Genomic DNA, 11247 nt, shown 5'->3' on the forward strand with positions numbered 1-11247 from the left:
CCCGAAAACTAGTTCCGGGCGCAGAGGGGAATCCCACCACCAGCCAGGCTCAGATAGATGCCTCATTCCCCTTAACTCGGCCCCAGTGGGATTTCAACACGGCAGAAGGTAAGGAGAGGCTCCGGGTCTACCGCCAGACTCTAATGGGGGGTCTCCGAATGGCTGCTAGAAAGCCAACCAATTTGGCCAAAGTAGGAAATGTGCAACAGGGAAAAGATGAATCTCCGGCTGCCTTTTTAGAACGGGTCATGGAGGCATTCCGTACCTATACCCCCATGGATCCAGAGGCTCCAGAAAGCAAGGCAGCTGTTATCATGGCCTTTGTAAACCAATCGGCCATAGACATTAGGAAAAAATTACAGAAAATAGATAGACTAGGAGAAAAAAGTCTGCAGGACTTACTGGTGGTAGCCGAAAAGGTATATAATAACCAGGAGTCTCCTGAGGACAAGCAGGCTCGTGCCATGGCGGCTGCCAGCAGTAAGCAGACTCGAGACCTGGCCAGAATACTACTAGCTATCACTGCTGACTCCCCCGAGGAACGAGACCGCCGTCTCCGGCAGCTGGCAAACGACGCAAGAAAAGGTAAAGGAACCACCACGGGGGGGGGAAGCAGAGGCTGCAGAAAGATCAGTGCGCATACTGTAAGGAGATAGGGCATTGGGCCCGAGATTGTCCGAAAAAGGCCGGCAGGAAGGGAAGCAAGACTGATCGAGTAAAAGTCCTAGAGCTAGATGAACTGAGTGATTAGGGGAGTCGGGGTTCGGACCCTCTCCCCGAACCCAGGGTAACTCTTAAAGTGGAGGGGACCCCTGTTGACTTCCTCATCGACACTGGAGCACAACATTTGGTCCTCGGCACCCCACAAGTGAAACTAGCTAGCAAGAAGTCCTGGGTACAAGGGGCAACTGGTATGAGCCAGTATTCATGGACTACCCGAAGAACAGTAGATTTGGGAACGGGCCGGGTATCCCACTCCTTTATGGTAATACCAGAATGCCCCTACCCGCTGTTAGGACGGGACTTACTGACCAAGATTGGAGCTCAGATAACTTTCAGACAAGGGGGGCCTCAGGTCACCGATGGCAAGGGCCACCCCATCCAGGTCCTGACCATGAAACTGGAGGATGAATACCGCCTCCACCAGGAGGCGCTCCCGAGAGAGGATAATATAGACAGATGGCTACAAGAATTCCCCTTGGTTTGGGCAGAGACAGGGGTGGGGGGGGTGGATAGGACTAGCCACTCCCAGGACCCCGGTCTTGGTAGAGCTCAAGCCAGGAGAAAGTGCGGTAAGGATCAAACAATACCCCATGTCTCAGGAGGCCCGGAAGGGGATCCAGCCACACATCCAGAGACTATGAAGCCTAGGGGTACTAGTTCCTTGCCAGTCTCTGTGGTACACCCCCCTACTGCCGGTCAAAAAGCCTCACACAAATGACTACCGACCGGTACAAGACCTCTGGGAAGTAAATAAGAGGGTCGCGGACACACACCCAACTGTTCCCAATCCATATACTCTCGAGCTCCTTGGCGCCCTCCAAGGTCTGGTATACTGTACTAGATTTAAAGGATGCCTTCTTCAGTCTGCCGCTGGCACCCCAGAGCCAACCCTTGTTCACCTTCGAGTGGCATGATCCGGAGGAGGGCTACAGTGGGCAACTCACCTGGACACGGCTACCTCGGGGATTCAAAAATTCGCCCACCATCTTCGACGAGGCACTACACGAGGACCTGGGTGAGTACAGAAGGGAGCACCCTGGCCTCACCCTCCTGCAGTACGTTGATGACATCCTGATTGCTGCCGGCACAGCCAAAGACTGAGCGAGGGACCCAGGACCTGCTGGCTACCGTGGGGGCCTTAGGGTACCGGGCATCCGTGAAGAAGGCTCAGATATGCAGGAAGAGGGTAAGTTACTTGGGATATATCCTGGAGGGCGGACAGCGGTGGTTATCAGATGCCAGAAAAGAAACTGTCCTAAAGATCCCTACTCCCACCTCCCGAAGAGAAGTGAGGGAATTCTTAGGATCAACCGGCTACTGCTGCCTCTGGGTTCCAGGTTTTGCTGAGATCGCCAGGCCCCTATATGAAGCTACCAGAGAGGGGAAAACATTTAAATGGGCTAAAAAAGAAGAGACTGCCTTTAATCAGTTAAAAAAGGCCCTCCTAAGTGCCCCAGCCCTGGGCCTACCAGACATTACAAAGTCCTTCCACCTCTTTGTAGACGAACATAAGGGAATAGCAAAAGGGGTTCTAACTCAAGCCTTGGGCCCTTGGAACCGCCCGGTGGCCTACCTGTCCAAGAAACTAGACTCAGTGGCTGCCGGCTGGCCGCCATGCCTAAGAATTATTGCGGCGACAGCACTCCTAGTCAAGGACACAGACAAACTGACCCTAGGACAGGAGATCTGGATCACAACCCCACACGCCATTGAAGGGGTCCTGAAACAGCCTCCTGATAGATGGATGAGCAACACACGTGTGACTCATTACCAGAGCCTCCTACTCAACCCTCCACGAGTGCGGTTCCACCCCAGTGCAGCCCTCAATCCTGCAACCCTGCTGCCTGACCCTGACCTAGGTGCTCCACTACATGACTGTGCAGGAATCCTGAAACAAGTACATGGATTCCAGACGGACCTGACCGAACAGCCCCTCCCCGATGCCGAGGCTACTTGGTTCACTGATGGCAGCAGCTTTGTGCGGGACGGACACAGGTATGCGGGTACAGCAGTGGGCAACAAAACGGACACCGTATGAGCGGAGGCTCTACCCCCCGGAACATCAGCCCAGCGAGCAGAGCTCATCGCCCTTACCAAGGCGCTAACGTTGGGAGCTAGAAAACGACTTAACAACTACCGGACTTGGGAGACCCAGTTTTACCAGACCAGCCCAAATACTCCCAGGAGGAGTTACAGAGGATCAAGAAACTCCCCATGGCCCAGGAGATAAAGGGATGGTGGTATACACCTAACAAGGAGCTCGTGCTGCCAGACCGGCTCCGAGTCTCAATATTAGAGCACATGCATCAGTCTACTCACATGGGGGCCCGAAAATTAAAAGACTTAATCGGACATGCCGGAATCAAGATTCACCAACAGGACACCAAAATAGAACACGTCATATCTGCCTGCAAGACCTGCCAACTCACCAACGCGAGAGCCACATCAAATAAAAAAGGAACCAGGCTCAGAGGCACCAGACCGGGTGCCCAATGGGAACTCGACTTCACTGAAGTCAAACCAGGAAAGTATGGTTATAAATATCTTTTAGTATTTACAGACACCTTCTCTGGCTGGGTGGAGGCATACCCAACCAAGCATGAAACGGCTCAGATGGTGGCTAAGAAGCTACTAGAAGACATCTTACCCAGGTATGGTTTTCCTGCCACAATAGGATCAGACAATGGACCAGCTTTTATCTCGTAGGTAACGCAGGCAGTAGCCAAGGCGGTGGGGGCAAACTGGAAATTACATTGTGTTTATAGGCCCCAGAGCTCAGGACAGGTAGAAAGAATGAATAGAACCCTAAAAGAGACCCTTACCAAATTAGCCATGGAGACTGGCGGGGACTGGGTGACTCTCCTACCGTATGCCCTTTACCGGGTTAGAAACACTCCTTACACTCTGGGTTTTACTCCCTACGAGATCATGTTTGGCAGGCAACCCCCTGTTATTCCCAGCCTTTGAGCTGAACTTTTGCTGAGTTTAAAGATCAAGAACTTTTTCTTTCCTTGAGAGGGCTCCAGAAGGCGCACGAGGACATTTGGCCACGCCTCCGTGCCATCTACGAGGCTGGCCAGACCCCAACACCTCATCAGTACAGGCCGGAAGATTGGGTTTACGTCAAGAGACACCACCGAGAGACCCTCGAGCCACGCTGGAAGGGACCCTACATCGTGGTGCTGACAACCCCCACCGCTCTCAAAGTAGATGGCATCGTGACCTGGGTCCATCACACCCACGTTCGGCCAGCGGACCCCTCCTCGATCCGGAAGGACTTTGTCACGCGATGGGCCGTCAGTCGGGACCAACACAACCCGCTCAAGCTCAAGCTACAGTGCATTCGACCCACCTAATATTGGTAACTCTGTTAGCTCTGCTTGTCACTGCTCATGCTGCCGGGAGTCCCCATGCCCCCCAAGACATCACCTGGCAGATCATAGACACCAGCTCAGAGACAATACTTAATCAGACCTCCCAGAGCCACCCCAGGGACACTTGGTTCCCAGAACTTCACGTAGACCTCCAAACTGTTCCCCTTGTCACCATACGCTCCCAGATTACAAAATAGAAATGCAGCCGGTCCCATGATTGGGTCCACAAGCTACATGGCAAGGGGGGAATGAAAGAGCGACCGACTCCATCTTGTTCTGTGTCCTCCACCTTGAGTGACTATGTCCTGACATGGCCCCTTTTCCGGGAAAATCGCAGAAACCTCAGACCACGCCTCCTCCCCTTGAGTAACCTCCCTCTCACCCTTTCAAACTTCCTGATCAAAACACGCCCAGCGACCTGGGTAACAGGACTCCCACACTTCCCCAGCCCTGAGGCCACAGCCAGTACCTCACCAACGGCCCCTAGACCCCTATAAAACCTTTGTGCTTTTGAAACTCGCTCTCTCTCCCCCGCTGCGTCGGTGCAGGTAGGGGATTGAGCTCGAGCTAGCTCGAATAAAGGCTCTTTGCTTTTGCATCGGACTCGGCTCCCTGGCGGTCTTTGGGGATCACGAATTCTGGGCATAACACAAGGGTTGTGCTGGGCCACTGGTTCAAACAGAACACTTCCCAGTCTATTTCCAATCCAGGAGCAACACTGTCTTATCCTGATAATATTTCTTAATTCATAAGCTTACGTATGTTAAAAACAAAGACAAACAAGGGAGGGAGGCAAACCATAAGAGACTCTTAAATACAGAGAACAAACTGAGGATTGATGGGGGGTGGGGGAGAGGGGAAAGTGGGTGATGGGCATTGAGGAGGAGGGCACTTGTTGGGATGAGCACTGGGTGTTGTATGTAAGCCAATTTGACAATAAATTTAAAAAGACAAGCAAACAAAAACAAAACACCAAACCAGAACCAGACTGCTTTAAGTAGTAAAAACAGATTTTCTTCAGGAACTATTGCAATAGGGACACTAGATTTCAGACTCAATGGAACTGGGCTCAATTCTGCATACAAGTCAAAGTCAGGATTTATAGCTGTAATATAATGATTTATAAGAAATATATATTTCAGGGGCACCTGGGTGGCTCAGTTGGTTAAGCATCTGACTTTGGCTCAGGACACGATCCCACAGTTCCTGCATTCGAGCCCCATGTGGGTCTCTGCTGACAGCTCAGAGCCTGGAGCCTGCTTTGGATTCTGTGCCTCCCTCTCTCTCTCTCTGCCCCTCGTCCACTCACTCCCTGTCTCCCTCTCTCTCCCTCTCTCTCCCTCTCAAAAATACACATTAAAAAAAAGATATATTTCATCATTCAAATCATGTGTATATATATATATATATATATATATGTGTGTGTGTGTGTGTGTGTGTGTGTGTTTATATATGTACACACACATATATATATTTCTCAGTTATATTTACTCTTCATCCACAGTTCCTAAAAACTCCTTAGAGCCATACATGTAAAAGGGGTGTCTTGTTATTAATGATGGTGACTTTTAGACCCCATCCAAGGGCAGGGCTAGTTGACAGGAAAACCAACCCTGTAATCAGGGAACTGGAACTTTCAGCCCTGCCCCACCCCCACCTCTGGGAAGGGGAGAGAGGCTGGAGGTTGAATCAGCCAATGATTTAGTCAATAGTGACTATCCATGAGGCCTCCATAAAAAAAAGCAAAGGGACTGGGTTTGGAGAGCTTCCCGGTTGGTGGTGAACAGGTGGAGATTTGGGAAGAATGGTGGGCCTAGAGAAGGCATGAGAGCTCCACACCCTTTCCCCAGACCTCCCTCTATGTATCTCTTCATCTAGCTGTTGATTCATGTGGGAAATAAGTTCAAGAATTCCCTGAGCTTGCACCAGTGGGTTAACAAGGCTTAGGACAAAAGCGTCCAGAATAGCTAAACAGGGTAATAGACCACCACATAGGGTGAAATTGCCCAGAGTGGAGCTAATCTGCAAAAGAAAGGTGCCTCATTGACCCTGAGGTAGCATGCTCTATCTGTCTTGTCCCCTAGGCAAGTTAAGATAACAGACAAGGCGCCTGGTGTCCGGTGCCTGCCATTAACAGCCATCTGCTTGGCGCTGGGATTTTGTTTTGTATTGACCCAAACCCCTAACACCCATATCTTCAAAACCCTCTTTCACACACTTGAGTGTGTGATAACTGTTAATGATAACTGCTTCATTGTCCACCATGTTTGTTAGCCTTCTGATCCAAATAAAAGAGGAGGAAGGACCCTTACTCAGGGCTCTTGTCTCTACCCGGACATTAGCCCCTCTCACATTTAATTCTGCATCTGCTTTCTGGCTAGACAAGAGAGAACTCCAGACTCAAAGTCTGTGACAGATTCAAATCTTTTATCACATCTTTTAATAAACTGGTTAATGCAAGTGAGTGTTTCCCTGAGTTTTGCATGCTGCTCTAAGAAATTAAAAAAAAAACCTAAGGAGGAGGTTCTTGGAAACTAAAGTGTGTAGGCAGGTGGTCAAAAGACAGGTAACAGCCTGGGGCTTGTGATAAGTATCTGCGGTGGGGGGTGGAAGGTGTCTTGTAGGACTGAACCCTTCACCTGTGGAACCTGTTGCTATCTCCAGGTAGATGGTGGCAGAGTTGAGCTGAAAATTGCTTGGTGTTGTGGGGAGGAAACCTACAGGTGCATGTTGAAATTGCAGCTGGGTACCCTAAAAGAATATCCAAGGAACAGGGGGGAGGTCAGTGAGTAGAAAATTGCTGACAGGAAGTATCAAGGGTAAGAGGGATTCTGGCAGAATAGACTTAATAGGAGTCTTATTGAAGGGAGGCCAAGGTGATTGGATAGAACCTGGTAGATTGTGGGGGATAAGGAATTTGATTGGATATTGAGTGGAGGGGATTTTAGGTAAGCCAGCTTAATATTTCTGCTACAACTGGGTAATGCAGGCTGGACAGGGAAAGCCAAGGTTTTACTGTACATGATTTGCAAATATTTTCTCTGAACCAGTAGGTAAAAGTCTTCGGCTTTAAGCCAAATTATCTCCTCATTTCAGAAGCTGAAAACAACCTGTGAGGTTGAAGAGTCCCTTTAGGATGCAGGCGGGGGCAGACCACAGAGCCACACAAAGGTCCCCTTTCCTCACGTTTGGTTTCTTCACCCCACAGCGCTGCTGTCTGTCCAGTGGAGCAAAGCAGGTCTCTCCTGGCTTCCCCCACCCCCTCCCTGCTTGCCTTGCCCCCCACTCAAGGTAGCAATTTAGTAACTTTGGGGACTTGCCAGTTCCCTATTTTCTGAAAATATGTGTATTTTTAGATGGTAATTGTCATGGAAACCTCTCTTAGAAGGGATTTCACTGTCCTTCATCCAGAGCCTGAAATCCTGCATTTCCCTGCCCTGCTTTTTCCCTTTCACATGTAAAACACAGAGGGAAGTCACCAATAGCCCTTTCTTGCTTTTAAATTCTAATTCTAAATTGTATGTTTTTCTGTGCCACTGCTGAGTAACCAATTTTCCCTAAGATCATTCAGAACGTATTTTGTCCCTAATGCAAACGTGCAGTGTCCCTGTGGGGCTAGTGGAGCTTCAGACCTTGTGGCAGCAGAAGGAAATCCTGCTCTCAGGTCTTCCTGTCCCCTTCCTCCCTCTGTCCTGCAGCCACATCTTCAGAGTGGAGGGGGTTCCCAGAGCTGGCCTCTCAGACCTTTCAAGCCCTGTCTACCCCCAGAGGCCTCATGCCCACCTCTGACTATGGGACCCAAAGAATTTAACAAAAATCCCCTACCCCTGGACAAGCAGAGCAAGACTAATTCCATTTTGTGCTACACCCACCATCTCATGTATAACCCCCACATGACCTACTTATTGCCTAAGACATTCCCCCACCCTAGTCAAGCCGCTGAGCACACCCTTACTGGAAACCGGCTCATATAGGAATACAAAACCCCTAACTGCCAAAGAATGTAAACCCTGCCTTTTGATCACCAAACTTGCACGCCAATTCTGACCAGACTGATAGGCTAGTTCAGTTACTATAGGGTAAATTGTAATTCAATTGGCCACCTGCGTGTGGACTGACATGACTGTGCAACTTTCTGTGTGTGTTACAATCTCACTGGCCACTGGCCCCTATAAAACTGCTACGCCTCTTAACCTAGGGGTCCAAGTCCCTGCTCGGCTGTGTCGGGTATACTTGGGCCCAAGCTTGAGCTTGCAAATAAACCCTCGTGCACTTGCATCGGTATCGGCTCCTTGGTGGCCTCTCGGATTCGAAATCTGGGGCATTACATGACCCCACAACTCAACTGCAAAGGAACAGGGTTGTGGCTCTATCCCTTCTCATTGCTCATGTTGGGCTTTAGCCAAAACATTGGTTGCTTTTGTAAAGTGTGACCATCTCCCGTTGAAAGCCATCTATTGTTTACAATGTAGACTCTACCGGAGCGCCTGGGTGGCTCAGTCGGTTAAGCATCCGACTTAGGCTCAGATCATGATCTCACGATCCGTGTGATTGAGCCCCGCGTGGGGCTCTGTGCTGACAGCTTGGAGCCTGGAGCCTGCTTCAGATTCTGTGTCTCCCTCTCTCTGACCCGCCCCCGTTCATGCTCTGTCTCTCTGTCTCAAAAACAAATAAACAAAAAAAATTTTTTTAATGTGGACTCTACCTGGAATGATCTGCCTTCACCATGTTTTAAGTTTGAAGAAAGCAGGTCTAATGTTCTGTGTACCTTGGCCATTGTTCCGTTGTGCCAAAGGCAAACTAGCTCTGAGGAACAGGAGAGAAGGGGGTCTGTCGGGGGGGCTGTGGTTGCTCCTCTGAGGGGATTGGGAAGCCCTGCCCAGGGCCCAGGGGACGCTCACGAAGCACCTCTTCCTCCTCCTGTTTCCAGCTTCCAGGCCACATTTACTGATGTGGAAAACAAAGGCAGAAGAAAAACAATTGAACAGCCTTACAACTTACAGCCCATTGACAAGTCCTTGAGACGACAGACAGTGACCTTCCAGGAACTCAGCTGCCTGCATGTTAGTAGTTTGCTAAGGGCAAAAAGCAGTCTTAGCTTAACATTAGTCCAACCTCCTGGATCCTGTAAGTCTCCTTTAACATATAATAATTCCCTTGGAAACTTCCTTTATCTCTACCCACCCTCCCCCAGATGTATGTTAGCAATCATCCTCCAAGCATATGGTCCACCGACATACAACTGAAGTATCTCATGACTGAGGTGTTTCTAGAAAGTAATAAATGACCTTTTCCTAACACCAGTGAGCACCTGGAGGACCTGGAAACTTTCCTTCCAAATTCGTTACACTTCTGCTATCCCTAACCCCCTCCCGACTTGAAAGTATATAATGGGCCACTTCACTTCACACAACCCAGTGCAGCTCTTTCTGCCCAACGGTCCTGTCCCTGTGCTTTCCTAAAACCTCCCTTTTTGCACCGAAAACCCTGCAAGAATTCTTTGTTGACCATTTGCTCCGGACCTGACCATTTCACATCATTACCACCAGCAAGGAAAGCATCTTCATGACAATGATGGCCACTTCCTAAATAAAGCCCGAGAATGTAATCTAACTCAGCAAAAAAAGAAAGCCACTTAAAGGTGAAATGAGAGGGGCGCCTGGGTGGCTCAGTCGGTTGGGCGTCCGACTTCAGCTCAGGTCATGATCTCTCGGTCTGTGAGTCCGAACCCCGCATCGGGCTCTGTACTGACAGCTCAGAGCCTGGAGCCTGTTTCGGATTCTGTGTCTCCCTCTCTCTGACCCTCCCCTGTTCATGCTCTGTCTCTCTCTGTCTCAAAAATAAATAAACGTTAAAAAAATTTTTAAAAAAAAGTGAAATGAGAATGGTGGAATATTGAAAATGTTTTTAAGAGCATTTAAAGACGTTATACATATAAAATGAAAGGTAAATTTTAAAAAAGAATGTGAATCTCTTATTGTTCTTGTAATTTGTCTAAAAAGGAATATATATATATATATATATGAGAATATATATGAGATGGGGGAGCATAAGGCAGGATGAGGGCAACATACAAGCTCGCACACCCCTCCCCCACAGGTGGGATCTGTGTGATATCCCTTAGTCACTCCTGGCTGCCCAAGACCAAAGGAAAGGAAAGAAAACAAATGGTTAACTGATAGCGATCACGGTCCTGCAGGACGGGGGGGGGGGGGGGGGGGGGAGTCTTCATTAGTTTACACATCTCTTAGTAAATTACAAGAAAAAGGCAATCTTATCAACGGCCAGCCCAGCGGATCTCCAGAGCCCTATAGACTCAGTTTCCTGGAGCCCCAACCTCACCCTCCCCTGGATCCAGGGTGATGTAGGGAACAAAGGCAAGAAGGGAATGGCAGACAGTGTTGGATTTCCTTATAACCTGGGGCCCATTGACAAATACTTGAGGCTGGCAGAGGAAAACATTTCTCCAGGGACTCCCTACCTACTTGATGTTAACGCTTTGCTAGAGGAAAAACAACCTTAGCTTGGCAACAGCAGGCCTGCAGTGATCTCTGAGTCTTTAGCATATGAAAGTCCTTAGAAACTTCCCTTTTGACTTTACCTCCCTCAAGTCCATGGTATACAACCAGCCTTTCTACACAATCCCACTGCAGCCCTTCCTGCCAACACGGGCCCGGTCCTGTGCTTTAATAAAATCACCTTTTGCACCAAAGGTGTCTTCTAGAATTCTTCCTTGGCTGTCATCTCCGGACATATGATGAGGTTTTGGAGTGTCCGGAGATGACACATATACCTGACCCATGGTCTGGAATTCATCTACCCTTACCACAGAGTATTCTTAGAAATGGAGGTTTCCCTTGGAATCCAGGAGTTCACCAGAAAGATGTGGTCTCCAAGGACTTAGGCGTGGATGGGATGTGCTCCAGCTCTGGTGTGGCCCCTCTCTCATCATCCTGCCACTGCCACTGCCACTGCCACTTTTCATCCTCGTCCTCGCCCTTCCAGGTGTCTCTCAGGTCAGCCTCCTTTGGACGAGGGTCTGGGAGAGTGACTGGGACAGCAGAGCTTCACAGAAGTTCCTCTCCCCCGGTGGGGCAGGAGGGCTGGCCGAGGAGAGTATTTGCGCCCTTGGGGAAGGATCTTTATCCTT

Source organism: Neofelis nebulosa, chromosome 17 (genome assembly GCF_028018385.1).
Source record: "Neofelis nebulosa isolate mNeoNeb1 chromosome 17, mNeoNeb1.pri, whole genome shotgun sequence".
NCBI lineage: Eukaryota > Metazoa > Chordata > Mammalia > Carnivora > Felidae > Neofelis > Neofelis nebulosa.